At 50.0% G+C, this 21910-nt stretch overlaps 1 protein-coding gene across 2 annotated transcripts in view; it reads right to left on the bottom strand.

Moving 5' to 3' along the window:
• The window catches only part of Psd4 (pleckstrin and Sec7 domain containing 4), a 38747-nt gene extending 17416 nt beyond the window's left edge, over nt 1–21331 (bottom strand). Inside the window, exons 1-2 of one of the 2 annotated variants that reach the window (XM_057755522.1) lie at nt 21098–21331; nt 16686–16773 (exon numbers count right to left, since the gene is read on the bottom strand). The gene's annotated coding sequence lies outside the window, so the exon portion shown is untranslated. Of the gene's footprint in view, nt 1–6356; nt 6417–16685; nt 16774–21097 lie in introns of those variants that run through there. The other variant, XM_057755523.1, reaches the window with a different exon arrangement.
• Between the last annotated feature and the right edge of the window lie 579 nt (nt 21332–21910).

The following is a 21910-nucleotide window of genomic DNA, read 5'->3' as shown; positions in this document are numbered from 1 at the left end:
CCACAAACAAGGAAGCCACAGCTGGAACCTGGCTTAACAACCTACAGATAGAATGGGAGTCCCAGTTCTGACTTCAGACCCCCTTACCCTTCACCCCATGGTTTCCTGAGTCCCCTCTCTGCTGAAGGAACCTCTCTCCTTGTGTCACAGGGGGTTGTGGCCGGGATGGCATCTGCTAGCACCACCTCCTTGGAGTCTTTCCAGGCTTCAAACTTCAAACTGTGTTCCTAGCTCAGGCAGGTGGTAAGGAGGGTGGGGGAGGTCTTACCTGGTGCATAGTGCACCAAGAATAGCTAAGAAACCCATGGGGACAGTTCAGTTCCTCCATGCCAAGCGGCAGAAAGTGTGGGGATGAATGAAGGACCACAGGTCCTGGAGCTACCCGTCATTGCTACTGAGAGTGAGTGGATGGATCTAGAAGGTCAGCCCTGTGACCGAGGGTCATCTAAGGAGGGCCCACTTATAGAGAGTCCCACCTCAGAGGGAAGCTGCCATCACTGTCAACCCAGGCTTGGCCTGCTCTTAGACATTCAACAAATGAAAATCCTCAGAGTTTCCACACCAAGGTTGGACGGTATCTACCTACTATTAAGATTATCTGGAAAATAGCCAGGGGGTCGTGGTGCACGCCTTTAATCCCAGCACTTGGTAGGAAGAGGCGCAGATCTCTGTTAAGTTTAAGGCCAGCCTGGTCTACAGAGTGAGCTTCAAAGCTACACAGAGAAATCCTGTCCCAAAAGACAAAACAAACAAACAAACAAATAAACAAACAAACAAAGATTACCTAAAAGGCATGGCTTTGCCTGAGAGAGAAATGGGATGGGACTAATATGGATGCCAGTCTCTACCTTCAAGGCATCTTTCTAAAAGATCCTAAAAATAGCGCCCGTATCTGGGTTTCCCTGTTCCCTCTGTCCTGACACCATGTTCTGTTTCTCACTTTATTATAATATAAACCTGGAGTTGCTCAAAGATAATAAAGTTCCGGGATTTTAACACCCTGGGAAGAGCCTCTGAGCAGGCTTCAAGTCCCTCTACTGTTGTGGGAACTCTTTCAGCCAATAGACTTTAAGATACTGGCCCACCTTGGGCATGGCCTCGTCCTATAGGTGCAGATGAAAAGCGTGCATGCCCCTTTTCTGCTGGATTCAGTTCCAGTTCCCAGCCCATGTAGAGGACTGCGGGTCACTACCCTTATTGTGAGTTTATCCCCAAATAAATACTTTTGTTATGTTCCATTCTGGGCTATCCTGGAACTCTTTGGTACAACTACACTCTACAGTTTAGTGATAAGTCAGTCTCTCCCAGAGAGATTTCCAGAAAAAGCAGGACTACCGCCTATAGTTAATCTCTGCTCTGAATCAAGTGCATTGAACTCGGTCATGCCCGTCAGTCTTCTCAGGTGGGTTGGCCTCCACTCCAACCCTTGCTTCCATTCTTATCACGGCTCCAACCCTGGACTGCAGGCTGAGGACTTACAGCCTTAGATGGGCTACCTTGTTCCCCATGCAACTGCTCATTTCTGCCCTGACCGCTCTCTGTGTCGGAGGCCTCAGACAGTCCCACTTCTGTTAAGGAAGGGATACATATACATACCTTAGAACCTGCTGCAGTTCGGACCCCCAGAGGTTCATTCATTACAGACTTCTCTACAGCTTGGCACCAGTGGGTGGCACTAGAAACTTTACAAGACTTCCCCTAGAGGGAGGGGTCATTGGAGGCATCTGGGCATGTGGCCAGGGCGATGCATTTACTCTCACTACAGAATTCACTTGATGGGACACATGCACCTGTGATCTTGGGAATGGGAAGAGGGGCACCAAAACTTAGAGGGAATCCCGTGTGTCTCTTTGCAAATAGGTACTTAGACGTACACACATGCATGCATACATCTGTATAAAGCAGCAATAATGGAATATGTTCATGGTTACCATGGACATCATTGAATTTTGGGTTTTATTTGGGTTTGCCCTCCCAGAAGAAATTCAGTGTTCCTCCCTGGAAATTTTCAAAGATAGGGGAAGAGGGGAAGGACGAGAGAAAATACAGTTCTATAGACCAAAGAGGAGAGAGCAAATTTCTGAGATTTGGTATCTGAAAGACTTAGAGAGAGAAGGGCCTAGGAGGTCAAGGGAAACTGAGGTAAAGGGGAAGAGAAGTGAGTTAAGGAAACCCAAAGGCCGCTGGTTGGTATGCGGTCTGACTGGGCCACGATTCTTTCAAAGCAATTAAAGTCAACCCGACTGCATTCCACACTGCTCTATTTCAACTCCCAGGGTTTACCCAGAGGGCTCTTGTTGCCTGGAATTAAGCTTGGAACAGGCAGGTTCTCTTGGGCTTTCTGACCACTGGGGAGTCTCATTACTGGGGTGATGGATCATGTTCTCCCCAGACCCACCCACAGATTTCTTGGAATCATATCATTATCTTTTAGTTCAGGTGGGTCAAAAATTTAAGACTGGTTTTGACTGGAGACGTTCAGGTCTCTTTATATGATCCCGGGGTTCCAGAGCCTGAAGGCGGGGCCTCAGTTCCAGGAGGCCAGGCCATGTGGGAGGCGTATATCTTCATGGTTAGGTTGCTAAATTAGGCAGATAAACACCTAAGGGATGTGGGCAAGAGATGAGCATTTATCATGTACGAAGCCCTGGGTTCATACCCAATAATGATTATAAAAGAATGAAAAAACAAAACAAAAGTCCAGCACTCCCAGAATCTGTGACATGTTTGAAACATCCTACTACATTATCAGACAGTCACATTTAACTGAGCAGTCTGTGTTTTATCTGGCACCCAAACGCCACCGGAGAAGGTGCAGTCGGTGTTACCTCGCCCCTACCTACTTATCCAGCTGTACAGCCAGGAGCTCATCTCTCACCAGGCTTCCCATGAATGAGGCAAACCCAAAGACCCACTTCTCTCTAACAAGGAAGCTAAGACTTGGAGAGGTCCACAGTTTTCTAGGTGGCTCAGCAAACCAGTGAAGGAGCTGGGGTCCGGACCCAGGTGTATGGTTCCCCTAAGCCACACTTGGTTCCTACCCACAAGTCAGTGAGCTTCTTCCTTTCTCTAGCTTTTCGGTCTTCCTACCAGAATGGATGAGTCGGATGACCGTCAGGGTGTAGTCCTTTTGATGGCCCTAGCGGTCATCTGGGTGAAAACTGAGACCAGTGCCCTCCCTCCTCCGCCATGAGAAACAAGAGAGCAGAGTACACACATACCTTAGGCATGCTTCTAGAATTTTTTTGACTTTTAACTTTTTTTTTTCTCGAGACAGGGTTTCTCCGTAGCTTTTGGTTCCTGTCCTGGAACTAGCTCTTGTAGACCAGGCTGGCCTCAAACTCACAGAGATCTGCCTGCCTCTGCCTCCCGAGTGCCTGCCCATCTTTTTTACTTGTATTAGTTTATTTTGTATTTGCATGTAAGGACAGCTTTGAGGAATCAGTTCTCCTTCTCCATATGGATTCCAGTGATCGTACTCTGCTCCTTGGGCTTGGTGGCAAGCTCCTTTACTGACTAAACTCTTTGGCCAGACCAGTAAAATCTCTTTCCAAATCTCTCATTTCAGCAAGGCAAAGATTCAGCAGTAAAAGGCTATGCCTCCTAAACCGGGTTCTGTTGACTCTGAATAAATAAAGTGGCCCTTCATTTTCCGGAGTGCTGGGATTCCTCCGGAAGTTTAAGGACACATTCTGCGAGGTGCAGAATGGCCCTGCGAGGTGCAGGAAAAGTCTTCGAGTTCCAGAAGCTACTGTGAGGAGCGACCAGGCAGTGAGGTAGGAAAGGGAGCCGCACTGCTGCATCGTGTGCCTTCTGCCTCAGTCTTGAGCTCTGCGTTTCAGGTGATTTTCCTAGGAGGGTATTTTTCAGGAAGGATATTGCTAAGCTGGACACAGAGCCTGTGGGAGGCAAGTGACCATGGGGACCAGGAGGTCAGTCCCTCTTACTCTACCCTAGAGCTTCAAGGATTTTTTTCTTTTGGTTTTGTCACAACAGGGTCCTCTTATGTACCACCTCTGGCTGGCTTTAAACTCATGGTGATACTAACACCCCTGCCTCATGAATACTAGACTTCCAGGGGTGCTCTGGCACACCTGGTATATAAGGTGTTGGGGACCAAACCCAGGGCTTTGTGTATGTTAGGTAAAGACCACCAACTGAGCAACATCCACAGCCCATAAATATTTTTGGTCTTTGGAGGGAACAGAGGACACCTGGATTTTACTTTTTTTTTTCTTTTTTAAACAATGGATTTGCTTTTTACTCTTGGCTTACAGATTTAGGTTTCTGTTCTAGCTTAAGAATGAGAGATGGAGTGGGGTGGTGGCGGCAGACCCTGCCTTTAATCCCAGCAGTTGGGAGGCAGAAGCAGGCGGAGCTCCGTGAGTTTGAGGCTAGCCTGGCCTACAGAGCTAGCTCCAGGACAGCCAGGGCTACATAAAGAAACCCTGTCTTGAAAAAACCAATAACAGAAAGAACGAGAGACCGACTATGGAGACAGCCATTCCTGAGGAGGAAGGGTGACGACCTGGATCAGGGTGACAGTGGAGAATCTGATGAAGAGGCTCACAGACTAGAATCACATCCTAACTCTACAACGGCCTGACCCTGTGACAGGGAGGCTTCACCTGGCCCCTTATCTGAAGAATAAGGAAACTGGACTGGAAGGCCACCCAGCAGGCTTGCCGTGCAGCGGGACTAGTCCTGAGCGCTGACGCTAGGCCTGGGCCTCAGAAGATGAGCAAGGAATTGTCACGTCTCTGCAGCCCAACTCTGTTGCGCTGCCATTCACCCAGAGAAGCAAAAGTAAGCGAAACACATGCACGCATGCATGCAAGCACACACACATGCACACGCACCTCCTTGTCAGGTTCATCTAGATCCACGTATTGTCAGCTCTTGGCCTGCTGAAGGAGACAGCCCTCAGACCTCTCTGTCTGGAATATGACACCTCCCTATACATACACACATACACGTGTGCACACACACACACAGACACACAGACACACACAGACACACACAGACACACACTATAATTTGAGCTAACAAACTTAGTAAGTCAGTCTGCTTCCTTCCTTTTACCCCATAACAGCCCTGACCCTTCCAGAGACATGGGAGGTGAGGTGTGCAGCCCAGGCAATGGCGGTGTCCTTGTGGGGAGGACGTCCACAACCTCCGAATCAGAAGATGTCCACAGCAAATGGAGCTTCCTGGAATAGAGGGACAGGACTGGTTCCTCTGCCTGAACCTGGGTCCAGAGCACTGTGAGAACTGGTTAGGGGAGGTCCCATATCTTGCTCCCAAGGGTGCCTTCATGCAAATGTGGGGGGTAAGGAGGCCCCCATTAACACATGGTAAAACCAGCTCATGCTCACAAAGAGAGCAAGGGATGCTGGGTGAGGAGCTAACCTAAATCAAAGCACAGGAGCATCTGTGGCCTCAGAAGGCGAAGGACCCCTAGGAGGTCAAGTCAGACCTCCCCTTCCTTGGGCCTCTCATCTAGGATTGGGGTTATGCTCTCTACCAGTGGTTCCTATTTATAGCTGGAGGAAGTACTAAGATGCTCCATAGTCCCAGAGGGCTGGGGACGCACCTGCTTGGAGCCCATTCTTTCAATATTCCTGATGGGACAACCGTCTCAGCCTTTTTAGTAGAAAAATGACTTTAACTATGGAATTTCAGGCCCTGGAAGATGGAAGCAGCTGAGGACCAGTTCCAAGGGGCCCTAATGGGCCTACAGCGTCTCATAGAGGGACATTTTGGGGAGTGACATGGTCCCTCTCACACATCAGGAAAACAGTCCTGAATCAAGGCTAACCAAGTTGGGAGGGGGGCTCCTTCTTCTAACTCCAACCTCTTTGGGTGGGGCTGGAGTATAGGGCGGAGCAGGGAGCACCTTAAGGGCCGAAGCCCAGACACCATTTGTACAGTGGCCACACCCAGAATCGCTCCTGCACCCTCCTGAGTCCTCAGACTTCTAAGGTCTACAGTCAAGACCAGTTGGGACCTCAACCACAGGAGCCATGAAGACTTAAGGCAGGTAGCCTTGCCTCTTCACCTTACAAGTTTCTAGAGGTCCCGGGGAAAAGAAGGAGAAACAGACGTCAGAGAAGGGCCAGATTGAGAGTCAGACAGAGGATAGATAGCGTGGAGGAAAAACAGGGGAAGGCAAGGGTCCCGTGAGGTCAGGCTCATATCTGGTATCCAAGTAGTGACTGATCAAGCCCAGAAACTTGTCTCCCTCCGGCGCACCTGTCCCTAGCCTCAACCACAAGGGCCCTCATAAAACTGTCTATTTCCTAGACCCCTAACCCAAACAACCCCAGCTCCACCCCCGGTAAGCCCACCTAGCTCACCTTTAGGGGCTCTCCTGGACTCCCCTGCTCCGGGATCACTTTCTGTTGCACAGTTGCCCGCCTGCGAATGTGGTGACTGACGCTTCCGACTTCCGTTCCCCTCACCACCGTGACACACACCCCTCCCGCTCCCCAGGGCTCCCCAGCCCTCAGAACAGCTCAGTACCTCACACTTCCTGCCCACAAGACAAGGGCCTCCACTTCCGGCTTCAGCATCTCCCAGCGCCCCATAAACTATCTATGCCGACTGCTCCTTGGAAGCTGCTACCCTGGAACACAATCCCAGAAGGAACCTGCCACTGATTGGCCTTCACCCCACAAGGCCAGGGCCAGGGAGAAAGGGGAAGATGAGGCCTGGGCTGTGAACAGGCCCCTCCTCCTTCCTCCCTGTGGTTTTGCCCCAGGTTCTGAGTCCGCCTTAGCTAGGTCTCCTGGAAGGTTACCAATGGAAGACAGAAGGGTCTCAAGTCAAGCATTTTGTTTTTCACATATGACATTTCAGTTTTTATATGGTTATGTCCTGTGCCACCACTGATAACGATACCTGAGATATGATGTTATGTTACCAAAGCCCTCCTTCCCCCCACCGAAAAGCTCCTTCAGGCTTCTCACTCTGACCTCACAAGCATGACGGCTGTAGTCTCTGCACAGAAGCAGCTGCGCCTCAGCTTGCACAAACGGGAAGTTGCACAAAGCTGGGAGTCAAACTAGGCCTTCGGAGCACAGGAGCAGCTAGTCACTGCCCATTTGCAAGAGGTGAGTCCCAGACACAAGTCCCTGGGACAGGCTCAGAGGCCAGTGGGGACCATAGTCAATGTAAACAATCCGCATCTTCAGTCACAGCTCCGCCAGACTCTACCCTAGCCACAGTTCCAGCCCCCGCAAACCCACCTACCTTGCCCGGGTCCTCTTTACTGGTCTGCCCACAACAGTGGTGCTGTCCAAGGCCTCAGTTATGGGCCTTGTGTGGGTGGCCTACATTGAGAGGGCCTGTCTCGGGTTTACACCTTCCTTCAGCTGTCTTCCTCTAGTAGAGGGAGGGGGGAATCCAGCGATGTTTCTGCCTGGACCCACATACTCCTCTGGGTGTGTAGAGTCTTAGAATTCTCTGCTCTGGGCCTGTGTGGTCCTCCCTCCCTCCCCCCCAGGCACATTGCAGCTCCGCACAGCCCAGACTAGGTTTAGGGGGAGGCTAGAGGGCTGATAGCAGAGGGTGGGGTAGAGGATAGGAATAGACTCGGGTGGAGTCACCCATCCTCCACCCCCACTCGCATGGAGAGAAAGAGAGGTGGGGCCAGGCAGGGGCCAAGACAGGACTAGGTTCTGCTCCAGAAGCCACACTGAGGGGAAACTGAGGATTCTGCTTCAGACCTGGACCTGCAGGCTGATAATAAGTAAAGTAGGAAGGCAAGTCACAACTAATATGACAGTTTGCCAGCTTCCCGGAACTTGTACGTATTTGATGCGTTAGATAAAATGTTAATGGTCCTGGCAGTCCTAAACCAACTACTTTCTAAGATTACGGTGTTGTGCACAGCTTAACCTCCCAAACACCTCCAATTCAGCATAGCCTTGTCCATTCCGTCATCCAAGCTGCAATACCTCCTGCGTTTGGGATTGATTTTGCAGCTCTCCCCACAACCCCGATAAACTTGAAACCTAAATCTATCACCCAGAAGCAAACCTCTCCCCAAGCTCTAGCCTTCCCTCTGGTGTGCAGCGTTCTAGCCAGTGCCTTCCATGTTCCTGTCCTCACACTAGAAGCTGCTGACCAGCGAGTCGTAAAACACGCTGCCTATTCCCAGGGAGCTTCCAATCTAGAGACAGAAAAGAAGCCAGTGCACTAGGTACCAGCCCCTGCTCACTTAATGTCTGGAGTGTGGGCAGGAAGGGGTGGAGGGAAACCAGGGAGGGTGGCAGGGTGAGCTCACTGCTGTGGAGGTTAGGGGAAGCCTAGGCAGAGATGTGTTATTTGTAACCACGTGGAAAGGGTCCAACATGGAAGAGCAGTGTAGGCTGCAGGTCCAATTCATTATTGGCGATGGGAAGTCTAATGTCTGGGTAACAGTAAGTAGCCCTGGCTCTGGAGGAAGTCCTCAGACATGAGAGGCGGGGCCCACTGGAGTTCACGGGTCCTCAACTGTAGACCAAGGTGCATGTGGAGTTGGAAGTTGAGGGACAAAGGAGGGTTTCTGCATTTGTTTCTAAAACCATTTGTCCACTGAAAGAAGAACAAGCACCAGGGTCTCCCTGAGAGCAAACCCCCAGGCAAGCAGCTTCTGGGTTGGGGGAGGTGTCCAGGTAAGGGAAGGCACTGTTTTGGGTGAGAGCAATGATGGCAGAGAGAGAGAGAGGAGGGCGTGTGACTGGGGACTTAGAAACTGGGAACCACTGAGAAGTCTGCCTCCTTAAGCAGATGGGAGGGAAGTCAAGGGTCACTTCCAGACTTGTGCTTTGAGAGACTGCACAGGGCTTGCTGAGGTGGAAAAGCACCAGGAGATGAAGTTTTGGAGAGGCGATCAAGAGTTCAACTTTTTGCAGGGCAGTCACATTCCTTTAAACCTAGAACTTGAGAGGCAGAGGCAGGTGAATCTCTGTGAGTTTGAAGTCAGCCTGGTGGTCTACAGAACTAGTTCCAGGAAAGCCAGGGCTACCCAGAGAACAAACAAACAAACGAGTTCAACTCTTTAAACACAGATTTAGATATCTGTGAGGCAGGCAACTGAACACCATGCTTGGAGTTTAGGGGCTAGTGTGGCCCCAGAGAGGTATGTGAGCCCAGGGTGGTGGGGTCCATCAGGATGGGAGAGGAGAGGTCTGTAAAGGAGGCTGGTGAGGGGCTATCAAGAAGCTGAGAGAAAGACAATAGTGAGAGAGAGGTTACTTTCGAAGGAGGAGGCGATCGGCTGGGCTGGAGGCTACCGGAAAGTCAAGGAGGATTAAAAAGGAACGTGAGTGAGCCTTCATCGAACACGGCCACCGGCCACCGAGTGTTTCTAGATGAATGACCCCGGGAGGCGATGGTCGAGGCAGAAGGTCATGGTGGGTTAAGAGACAAGGAGGTGAGCAGGACTGTCTTGTTGACTGGGGCCTCTGCCTCCCTAGTGGTCCACAGTACGCTCTGCTCCCTGAAGCTGTTTGACGCTGCTCAGGGCAGTCCGTTTCTTCCTTCTCTTTCTTTCTTCCCTCCCTCCCTCCCTCCCTCCCTCCCTCCCTCCCTCCCTCCCTCCCTCCCTTCCTTCCTGGTTCTGCTCATTTAGGGCTCAACAGCCTCCTGTGACCATGAACTGCATTCACCTGTCAGTGGAGTACCCGTCCCTCCCTTTAATGGACGGCTCTTTTCTGCTCACTTCGAAACAAGAGAGAAATCTGCCTCTCCTTCGCCTTCCAGACAGGGTGGGTATGAGGCCTTCCTTGACTGCTGGATTCCTCAGCCTGCGGCACCTCTCATAACTTTCATCTCCTGCTGCTATAAGAAGCAAATCTCTGGGTGGAAGATCCCTCGAGGGTCTCCAGCTACAGGGACATTATGCCCCACCACCATCCCAGAGTTCCAAGAAATGATTGGCAGAGCATCCTCGTCCTTCCATTCATTGAGTCTCTCCCCAGTCCACCACACCCTCCCGAGAACCCAAATGCTTCCTGATGTGACCACACTCTGCAGCATGCAGCCTACACAGCCCAAGATGTGCAGCATGGCCAGAGCCCTCCTGCTCCAGAGAGGGGAGCTACTTCCTGTTTGCCCACAGAGGAAGCCCTTCAGCACAGGTGGTGTCAGTGAGCGGCGTCTTTTCACGCGGTGAGCATGGGAGTGTACAGAGATTGGCAGATGTTCGCTAGGCTTTCCTAATCCATCCAGGCATTTTCCCTCAGGAGCGTATGGATGAAGTCTCACTGTCCAGTTCGCGAGGCCGATGAGGAGACCGGGAGTCAGAGCTACTGGAGCTCAGACAGTAAACAGCCTGCAGGGTCCAGCAGATACCCTTCCTCTACCTTGCTACCATTCACATGCTACAGACAGAAACACTGAAACACCAAGGTAAAGGGCAGGCCCTCTCTCTCAGCCAGTGGGGCTCCTGTGTTGAACCCTGAAAAATTTCCTCCCAATCAGAACGTCTCAAAACTCTAGGGCTGGCAGATCTGAAATACTGAACTTCTCGGTAGCAAGCAGTGGGACAGGGGAGGCTTGCTACATCTCACAGGTCTTTAAGTCTGCCCCTGGAAAAGCTCTTTCCTTTGGAGAAACCTGCAGTGAGGCAGCTGTGTGATCTATTTCCAGTCAGAGCCCCATCCCCTGCCAGCAATCGGAGCTCTGCAAGCGTGGGTCCTCAGAGAGTACAGAAAGGAGGACACCAGCCCCCACCCCCCCACACCTCCCTCTGGCAAGTTAGGTGTTTATATCACACTGGCCAGGATGGGTTACCAGGCAGAGCAAATTGCCGGAGGTGACTGGACCAGGTCTTCAATGTCTAACAACGGTAGGGACCAAAGGCCAGGCCTGGATGTTTGTGTCTTAGAACTGGGGAGTGGGACGTCTCTCAGAGTCAAGACAAGGTATGATGTAAGAATCCATAGGTAATGCCACTGCCAACCTCCCAACACACCCATCGCTATGGGTGCTACTGCTTCCTAAAGAAATCAGGAAGTTATGAAAGTGGGCACGGCAGCACAGGCCTGCACGCAGCTACTAGAGAGTAGTTACTGAGCAGGAAGATGGCAAGTTTAAGACCTGCTTGGCCTACAAAGCAAGTTCAAGGCCAGCTTGAGCAATGTAGTGAGAGACTATCTAAAAAAAAAAAAAAAAGGTAAGCCGGACCACGTATACATCTCAGCAGCAGAGTGCTTATTGAGCATGCTTGTTCCAGTTCCCTGGAAAAAGAAAAAAGTGAGTGCAAGTGTCTATCGTTGTAGTATATTATTTTAACTATGTAAAGATGTGTTACATTGGTTTCACCTTGCCTGCCTAAGGCACCTGATTGGTTTAATAAAAAGCTGAACAGAAGGAGAAGAGAGCAGAGAAAAAGGGAGAGACCAGGGGCCAGCCCACCAGCCATAGGGTAAGAAGGAAAGACAGACATATAGAATGAAGAAAGGTAAAAAGTCCAGAGGCAAAAAGTAGAAGAGAAACAGGTTAATTTAAGTTGAAAGAGCTAGCTAGCTAAAAAACGAGCCTCAGCCTGGCCTAACATTCATAATTAATAAAAAGTCTCTATGTCATGATTTGGAAGCTGGTTGGTGGCCCAAAAGTAAAAGAAAAAGCTTGCTACAATCTACCTCTGCATTGGCTACTCAATCCTGAGTTGGATCAGGTGACCTGGGGAAGCAGTTCTGTTCTACCCGGTCTGGTCAAATTAAAGACCCCCTGTGTGTATGGACTGGGGCTCCTGGGCACAGTACCCAAGCCAGGGTACCCCGGCTTTCCTCTGCCCCCAGGAAAATTCACTTTTTCTTCTCCCCAAGGCTCCTCTCCCTGTCTGCCCTCACCTTGTGGCTTTTACGGTGAGCCCTTTCCACATAGCCACCTGTCTGTCCCTCTCACGTGATCAGTGAGTGGTCTCCAGAGTTAATCACCCTCCCACACCAAAAGGCACCCATCAACCATCTGCTGGAGCACACCAGCTCACCATTACGACAGCAAAAATATTCACTTCCTCCACCTCAGTCAGAGGAACCCAGGCAACCGTGACTGATCTCGTTTTTAAAAAGCATTTACGTAGAAAGATGCTCAAAGTATATTATTAAATAAGAATTTTTTTTTATGGACTAGGGTGCTACCTCAGTTGGGAAAATGCTTGCTTGCCATTCGAGTATGAAGGCATGAGTTCAATTCCCAGCACCCACCTAAAAATCTGTACCATGTGGCTCCTGCTCATGGTCCCAGCACTACAGAGGCAGACACAGGGGATCCTGGGACCTCCCTGGCAACCAGCCTAGTCTAATCAGGGAGCCTCATGTCCCCGTGATAGACCCAGTCTCCCCAAACAGGGTGCATGGTAAAGATATTTAGAGATTCAGCCGATACGAATGGAGCCTTCTTAGACAGAACTCATTCTCCACGACAGAACGCAGCAACCTCGGAGAAGGCAGCTACAAATGGCTTCTTTGGAAAGTGTCTACTCCTGGAAGGGACACAGAAAACACACTTTAGCCAGTCCCTTCTCCAGGACTGTTTTATGGCCCTGAAGACAGCAAGAGCGTCCATACCTATGCAAACAATCTCACAAACTTTCTCCCTCTCTTAAATCTTATCTTTCTTCCCGACAGAAACTTATGTATTCTTCCTAGAGAAGTCTTTCCCTGCCCCTCTTTTTCTCTGCTAAGTTAGGTGTATAGGCCTTCAATGTTATCATTTAAAAATCCAGCCATTCTTGTCGATCTGTCTTTTGACTGGTTCGTTTTTGGTTCCCAGTCACTAAGGAGGTAAAGGAAATAGTTTTATTCTCATACATAGGGTTAGGAGGAAGCTTCGGTTCCCAGATTACCTCTCTGTGGATACACAAATGCAGGCCTGTGTCTAAGTGGGTGTAATATACAAACCGAGCATTTTTAATAGTTAAGCATTTCTGTGAATCTGCATTAAGACAATTACAACTGCTATAGTGAGCCTGTAGTCTCACAGATGGTATTATCAAGGTAAGATGCTTCGTACACTCAAAGAAAACTATTAAATAAAAATACTATAGAAGAAAAACGCTCCTGCCAAAGATCATGACAAGAACACAAAACGGAGTCAACACTACAGCTGGGTCTGAGCAGTTCTCACACGTTCCCTTTTGGAGACAAGGCAGAATGTCTTCTTCACAGCGCTCATTCATTCTGACCAGCTATTAATCATTGACTGGAAAACCAGGTGTGTGGAGTTAGCAGCAAAGCATGGAACTATATATATATATATATATATATATATATATATATATATATATGACCAGTTATGCTTTGACGGGGTGAAGGAGGAAGACAACCCAAGGCATTTCCTGGGTGACCAGAAAGGTCACATCCTCCCCCCTCTCGCCAAGGAGTGCCATGCTTAACATTGCCCATAGCAGCACAGCCCTGAGATGTCCGGAGCTCTCTGTACAGCGAAGACAGACCCAAGCTGCCCCGACCATGTCACCCTCAGGGTTGGGACTCCCTGCAGGATCAGTGCTTGGGCCTCCCAGCCCTGGGGGACTGAGCCAGCATACTGGCTTCTTAAAGCATCTGCTCTCTTTTTAGTCCAAACCCGTTCTGCATCCTCCAAAGCCGCGGGAAAGGACAGTTCGTGAGACGCCCCCCCTCCACCTCAGGCTCAAATTCCAGAATGGCAGAGAGTCCTTTAAAAATGCACCAGGTCTCCTCAGCTGGCCCAGCCTGTCCATCCACTTCACACACAGCCGCCGTGGGGCTCTTTTTCTGGCCAAGCCTCTCCGGCCCTTCCCACTGCTCCTCCAGGGTGATCTCACGCTCACATGTTTTCCTCCCAGCCTCTTGCTGAAGACTCATCGAGCCATGAGCCCAGAGTCCTACCCACAGATGAACTCTCCACAGGACTTCAGACTTAGCAGCCTGCTGGTGTGTCAAGAGCACCCTCCTCACCCTTGCCTGGGAGCCTGCCTGCCCCTCCCAGGTCCCGTCTAGCAAATAGCCTCAGAGAGGCTGGATTTCCCTGTGAGTAGCCTTGCCACCAGCCTGGGTCATTTCCTTTTACGCCTGGAGGGTTCAGTGGCACTGGGTCTCTCCTGTTTGATTTGAGAGCTGCGGGGTTGGGGGGGTGGGAGTGGGGGGTGGGGTGGGGGGGTGCTCCTGACCTCAGTCCACCCTAAGTTCCCATCAATATGACATCATCCTTCCCTGGGAATCTTCACTGACTGGATGCCCTCCATCCACAACAACCCCCCCCCCCCAAACAAAACAAAATACCCTATGGTATGGGCCTTCTACTCTCTTCCTGGTCAGCTCTGTTTCTTTCCCCCAATTCTCACAACCTTCTCCACCCTTCAGGGCTTCCACCACAGGGCTCCACTCACTCTTTCTAGACTAATCCACACCTAACTGACTGTTAAGAGTATTCCTCAAACTCCAGCTATATGTCTAAATGTACGTCACTGGCAATCCAATCACAAAAAAGAAAAAAATGTCTTTAGCAAGCAAAAAGATGATGGGGCCAGCAACATGGCTCAGCTAGTGAAGGTGCCAACCACCAAGGCTGAGGACCTTTGGCACACAAATAAGAGATATTTTTAATGTACAGCACATCATAATTTATGATTCATACACATATAAGTCAATATCATATTTTTCTGAAGTATGTCTAGCTCAAAGGATAAACCTAGCATAAACACATCAGGGTGGTTGCTACTCATAGGTTGGGGGAGGGGAGGTAGAAGACACAAGACATAAGGCTCCTTATAATTCAGGTGGGAAAGCTGACTCTGGGGTCACAAGGGTGGGAAAGCCAGCCCTCCCTTCACTGGCTGCTGCACATGGGAGCACAGACCCTGCACCTCCCCTGGGCAAAACAGTAGAGCTGACCCTGGTAGTGTGAAAGTGGGTGACCTGGATATGACCATCTGAGAGCCGGATAACTGGCCGGCTGGATAACTGGCCGGCTCCTTGCTGCAGGCACCTTGAGCTAGCTGGGACAGTGCTGGAGAGCTCACCCTAGTGGTGGCAATGAGGGAATGCTGGCAGGCTGACCAACCCAGCTAAGACCTAGGCTCAGAGCTGTGGGTTAGCCTACCCCAGCATCCACCCCATCTATGAACTGTTGGAGCCTGTGAAAGGGCTGGACCTGCAGATCCAAAACAGCAGGATCTCCACAACACAGTACAACAACAGTACATCCAGGAGGAGCTCCAGTGAGAGCCCAGCATCAATAGGGCAGCAGGGGCCTTGAACCAGACCAGTGACTCATAGCAATGAACACTTACAAGTGAAGATGTATGGACTAAAGGGTAGACTGTGTGACTCACGGGGTCACACTACAGTTCTACATTGAGAATTTTTTTTCAACTTTCTTTTTATTGTTGTTTGGTTTCTGGCTTTTCTTTTAATTTTTTTTTTGGGGGGGATCAGGTTGCAAAAGCAGAGAGCAGATTCTAGGGGATGGGGAAATGAGTGGGATTAGGATGCATAATGAGAAATCCACAAAGAATTTTTAAAAAGGTACAAAGAAAAGACTTCTTATAATTCAATAACACCACCACCACCACCATCAACAACAACAACAAAAAACCCAATATCCAATTCAAAGCTCAGGCCAAGCACGACAGTTTCTATCTGGAAGTGTCCTGCAATAAAGGCCCAGTCTAGAAGTTCCTGTGAGAGGTAGGAACTAGTGAGAGGTCTTAGGTCATTGGAGGTATCTCAGACAAAAAAGCCAGACCCAGAACTTCCTTTCTCTGCTTCTCAGGCAGGAGGCAAGCCCCTTCGTCCACTTCCTGTCTCTGTCATCACCTGTTGTCTTACCACAGGCCCCAAACAACAGGCCAACTGCCCGTCACTAGAACCCGCAACACTGTGTGCCTCAATAAACCTTTCCTCTTCCCAAGCTGACGGTCTCTGGTGTGCTGCCATAGAACCAGGAAGGCAGCCAACACAGAAAGGGTATGAAGCATGCGCAGAGAGACAAACAGCTTAAAGCATGGAGAACCGATAAAATGATTCATCAGCAAGTAATACCTATTGAAACTACAAGGTGATGACATCTTGAAACAAGACCAACAAGTTGATGCTACCCTGGGTTGGTGGGAGTGTTGGGAAATCATCACTTTCATAAGTAAAAGGCACGCTCTGTCACTAGAGTGGCCTGGCAGCATCATCAGTCTGGTGTGCACATTCTTTTAAGGCACATTTGTGAGTGCCTCCTATTGCTGAGACAGGTCTTCTAAGACAGATGAGGTGCAGGTAGACCTAACGCATTATGGTCTATTCCAACAGACAAGGGAAAGTAACCTGCAAACCCACGGGACTGGCTTGATAAATATGGCATGCTCACCCAAAAGGACTTTATTTAGAAAGACACTTGTTTAGAAACGGTGAGGTCCCTTTACATATCTTGAACATTAATTGTTGAGAATGGCTGCTAACTTTACAGTATTATTTCTTACTATCTGTAAAAGGAAAACACGAAAAGAAAGGAGCGATGTGTGTGCGCGCGCATGTGCATGCCTGTTTAAAAACAGCATGCGTGTCCTTTGAGCGTGTAGCCATGTTTATGGTTCAGAGAAAATTTAGCCCACAACCTCCATGTTGTACTTAACCATTTTGATTCCCTTTGCTAGAGGAGTTTGTCTCCTGAGCACGCCACCCTTGCTAATCAGTTGGACTCAGAGCACAAGGTTGACTCACCCAGAACTTCCCGGATCTCTCTCTCCTCCCTTTCAGACTGATGTAGATCGCCATGTGACCAGCCACAGGTTTCTTCAATCACTCCTTCCTGTGGATAAAAGCGTAGAGTCTCTGCTAAGGGCTAGGAGGACAGCTCAGTTGTAGGGTGCTCGCCTGCTGAGCTCCAGCACCATCTGATACTGGGCATGGTGGCACGTGCTTGCAATCCCAGCACTTAGAAAGTGGAAGTAGGAGGCTCAGGAGTTCAAGGCCTTCTTGAGGCTAGCCTGGGCTACATGGAACCATGTCTTTAAAAAAAACAGAGAGAGTGAGAGAGAGATTTTAACATGGGCAAATGTACTCACAGTCCTGGTGGTTTTTCTCTCTCTTTTTTAGCTTTCAGAGACAGGGTCTCCTCATGTAGCTCAGGCTTGCCTCTGTCTCCTGGGATTATTCCAATATAATAATAATAATAACAATAATAATTATTATTATAAAGCATGCATCACCATGTTGCCTCCATCCCCACCCCGTCCGTATCTCTTATTGCCACCTCCTGTAGTGGTGTTCTGAGGAGACTCTTTCCTCACTGCCCTGCAGGTGGCACCGGCCTTCCCATCCTTCCTATCACTGGATTATTTTGTGTGAAGATCCAAGAAGTCCATTGCCACCTCAGTTATTGCGATCTGAAGGCGCTCCCTGCCTTTCATGAGTCGAGAACTTAATTCTCATCAGGCACAAATTTGAGAGGTGGAACCTTCAGCTCTTGCGCTCATGAAGAAATGAATAAATTCATGAGAACCACAAGACTAACTTCATTATGAAGGCCACGCAGACCAGCTTCCTCCATCTGGTTCTGTGAGGCCCTCTTCCTGCTAGGACGCAATAAGAAGGTCCTGTCAGATACCAGCAACACAGTCATGGATTTCTCTGGTCCCAGAACCAGGTTCTGAATGAAACAGCAATTTTTGACCAAAAATAAATAACCTAACCTCAGCTTTTTTGTTCCAGACGAGAGAAGAGGAAGTGCTGGGAATAGGGAGGCATCCAGAGGAAGCATGGGAACACAGGGACAGCTGAGGGGTTCCAGCATCCACACGACATGGAAACGGAACTTTGGGGGGGGGGTTTGAGGTTGGGCCTCACACTGGGTAGGACTGAACAGAACCTGACTAGCTGGCCCTGTGCCCATGTTTACTCCCTCTTTCCACAGCCCGGGACCAGTGCTTATAGGAACGACCCACAGATGCCACAGCTTTAAGAAGGACTCTTTTCTAAGTGCCAACTCCACACTTCTATAAGGGCTGGAGCGACAGGCAGAACTCATTGAAATAAGCCGAGCAGTGTAGGCCTGAGACTGGGTCTCTGATTTTACTATGCGTCAGGTGAAAACAGAGGCTTGAAAACTCCACCCCCTGATGGCAAAGTCAGATTGGTACTTGCCAAGCAACCTGGGGCAACTTTCTTTCTTTCTCTGGGCCCCAGCTTTCTCATGGGACAGCAACAGTGTATATACTCCAAAGCCCTGATGTGAGGATTAACTATGCTAGCACTTGTGGCTAACAAATAAAGCTTGCCTGAAGATCAGAGTGCAGACTAAGCTACTAGCTGGCATGGAGGCCAGGCAGTGGTGGCACACACCTTTAATCCCAGCACTTGGGAGGCAGAGGCAGATGGACCTCTGAGTTGAAGGCCACCCTATGCTACATAAGCTGGTTTCAGTCTAAACAAGAAACAGAACCAGGCGGTGATAGCTCACACTTTTAAACCCAGCACTAGTGAGGTAGGGACAGGGAAGTGATAGGATTGGACAGAGAGGAATATAAGGTGGGAGGAGACAGGAGCTCAGCCCATTCGGTCTAAGGATTTGTGGAAAAGAACCCTGCCCACTTTGGTCTGAGGATTCGGTAGAGGTAAGTGGTCTCTCTAGTGGCTGGCTCATTTAGTTCTCTGATCTTTCAGTATTTTTCCCCGCTATCTGACTCTGGGTTTTTAATTATTAAGACCAATTAGAAAAAGAGCTACAGTTACCACACATAGGAGGCTAAGGAGGCTGGTTTATAGCACATGCTCACTAATGCGGTCACTCTGTTGTCCAGCTAGGTTTTTTTTTTTTTTTTTTCAAATCCTGCTAATTGGATCATCTAATTCGTTTCAGGATAAAACAAAAGATTATTAGGAATTTCCCAGAAGGCAATAATTTTTCTGCCATTCTCAAATCCCACGGTTGTAGGGACTGGCAACATGTGGCCGGGTACTGCGCATGAGCAGATCCCTCTCTGGACAGATGGACTAGCTCTCTGCCCCTGCGGACTCTCCAGTCGTCAGCTTCATTTTGAGAATCATCAATGGAACACACTTCTGAGTACGTCTATGAGGGTGATTCTAGAAAAGTTTAACCGAAGACCCCACCATTCCTGAGTGCTGGCTAGCATTCCTCGTTCCTTGCTTGCTGGCTCAGACGACGTACCAGCAGCCTCACGCACCTGTGCCATGCCTGCTTTTCTCACGGTAACGAACTGGACTGCAAACAGGAGCCCAACGGCCTTTCCCTTACCTTGTTTTTGCTAGGTATTTTATGACAGCGGGGGGGAACAAAAGTACATTCACTCAGCCTGCTTGGTGTGGACTGCCAGGCCTGGCCTGGAGTTAAAGCCAGAGTTTGTAAACCCTCCTAGAGGCAGCTGGAGGGGGCTGCCTGCTTTTCTAAGTGGCTCTGGTTCCCAGCTGCCTCTGCTCACCTGTCCGGGCTCCCCTGGCCTCCTTCCTACTCTTCCCACGTATTCGGTGAGCTCACACCTTGCTCACATAGCTAAGCCTTTCTGCTCACTGAGTGGGAATCGTCTTCCCCTGGGCAGTCACATGGCTACGTCCTATCTTCATTCAGGTCCCTGCCCAAGTTGTCTGGTGGAGCTCCTGTAACCTTGGAGTCAGAAGAGGACCAAGAGTTCAAGGCTAGCCTGTGGAACATAGTGCGTAGCAAGATTCTCATAAGTAAATAAATAAATAAATAGCTTATTATCCTTTTCCTTCTCTCAGAAAATAACATCCACAAGGAAAGTTCATTAATACATTTTTAAACCTGGAAGACATAGACTGTTGGGTAAATATTTGTTAAATGAATGAAGGAATAAGACAGCAGGACATGTCTCCTCGGAGGGTGTAGCTCTATCTTATATTCAAGCATCCCAACGAGAAATGCTCTTGGGACTCGAGGGAAGACTCCTCCCCACCTCATGCTCCCCGAGGTCTCAGCTGCAGTCTGTATTTCCCCATCGCTGTTCCGAGCAGCAGACTTGTGGGCCTTGAAGATGGTACCACTTCCCCACCTCAGGCAGGATGTCTGCTGCGGTGCTAGAAGCCACGGGACGGCCTCTCTCGTTTTCCTGTCACCTTTCCTCACACCGTTCAGTTTGTGTTTGTCTCACAGCATTGATCACACTGAGATATCATCGGCTTGCTTCCTTTCTCCCCGCAACTGTATCTGTAGGAGAGCAATGGTGTCTGCCGGGCATCAGTTACTGCTCTGCAAGTGTCTGTTGAATAAATGAATGAAGGAATGGCAAATGGCTCTTTCCGTTACCCTCCACAAACAGAAGACATGTCTGGGAGAAAATGAACCACAGCATGGTCAGGCTGTCTAAACTTGACCTTAAGGTCTTGCTCACATAGTGGAACCATAGACATCCAATTAGATGCTAATTACATCCAATCAGCTCTGGACTTTGGGAAGGGGCTGGGCTAATGAGGTTTAAAGTTGCGGTGAGACTGGAGATGTTCTGTAATTGACTCTGATGCTGGCCTCCTGACCTAGACAAATAGGTCATGGACAAAGGGGTCTGATGGACGCATTTGCCAGGGCAACAAATGTCATCCTGTATCCTAGAAAAACTCAGCCTAATTCACATCCCTGGTTCCACCATCATCCCACCGAAAGGACAACTGCGGCTGAACGCTAGGACCACAGAGGAAGGTGACTTATCAGCTGAATGTGTGTCTCCCTTCCCAAGAATGCCTGCTGTATTCTGGACAGACACACCAGGAAGAACTCAGGAGAGGGACCTGTGCCAACCATGTGGGAAAGAGCTGCCCTGTACTCCACGATGCCAGTGCATTGCTGGGGGGCAGTCTTTAAGCTCCCACCAAACATGTATTATCAGGGAGGAGCACCCCGATGTCACAGGCACCAGAGAACATCAGGGAGATTTGAAGCAAAGCCCTGCTCCCTGCTAGGGACTGGAGCCTAGACCCATCACCTTAGCGAGAGGACCCCATACTAGGATTGATACTCAGTGGGGCACAGTCAAACCCTCTCTTCAGTTAGGCCTTATTCTTAGGGTTCCTGTCAGCTCTCAAGGCTCCTGCAGCTTCTCCCCAGCTCAGCCCTTGTCTTTGACGTCCTGGCCCCAGAGCAGCTCTCCTTAGGCTCTCACCTGCTGGTCTTGACCGGTGCATCGAGAAGACACAGCGGAGACAGGGAAGCCACCGTCAGGAGTGGAGCGACAGATTGAATTCTTGCCACTGCAGTAGAGCCCTTCACACGTGTCTTTACCAATGTCCTGCCGGGCTCCTGCCGCGGCTCCGGCAGCCCGGACGCCCCCTTGGCTCCGCGCCCAGGCGCCTGCCGGGGCGGCGAGGGCTGCGGGGCGGCGCGGTGTGGGACCGGGTTTCCGGGAGGGCGGCGATCGGCGGGCCGGGCCGGGGCGGGCCGGGCTGGAGTGAAGCCGTCCGACTGGTCTGACCGCGGCTCAGGGCTGGGCGGCGGGGTTGGGCCGGGTGCAATGAGCGCGCAGAGAGCCGCGCTCCTCGGGCCCATCTGGTTGATTTTGTCAAGCACATAAACCGGAAACTGGCCAGACCCACGTAACCTGCATGCCTGCAGCGGGACAATAATTGAGCATCCCCACAAATCCATTATTTCTTACTTATTTAGTAGACAGACACAGGCAAAGAATGCATCATTGGAGCTCAGAATTTCGTCTGCCTGCAACTGTTGACCCACCGTGAACTTTCATAACTGGTCCGGATTGGCCGCACTCTGGCAAACAGTTGCGACTTGAGACGCAAAGATATTTTCCCAAACTTACCCTCAGACATAGACTGGCACTTGGCAAGAAACTGTAATTTTAATAAGCCTCTCTCTGGCTCCGTCCAGCTTGTATTCTCTTCACTATGTAAGGCATGTGGAGGAATTTTGAATGAAGCGATGCCGTGTTTTCTGTGTATCCAGTGATATTTTAGCTGCC

The sequence above is a fragment of the Chionomys nivalis genome, chromosome 22, assembly GCF_950005125.1.
Source record: "Chionomys nivalis chromosome 22, mChiNiv1.1, whole genome shotgun sequence".
Lineage (NCBI taxonomy): Eukaryota > Metazoa > Chordata > Mammalia > Rodentia > Cricetidae > Chionomys > Chionomys nivalis.
Note: the sequence above shows the minus strand (reverse complement) of the source record. Positions and strands in the feature narration are given on the sequence as shown.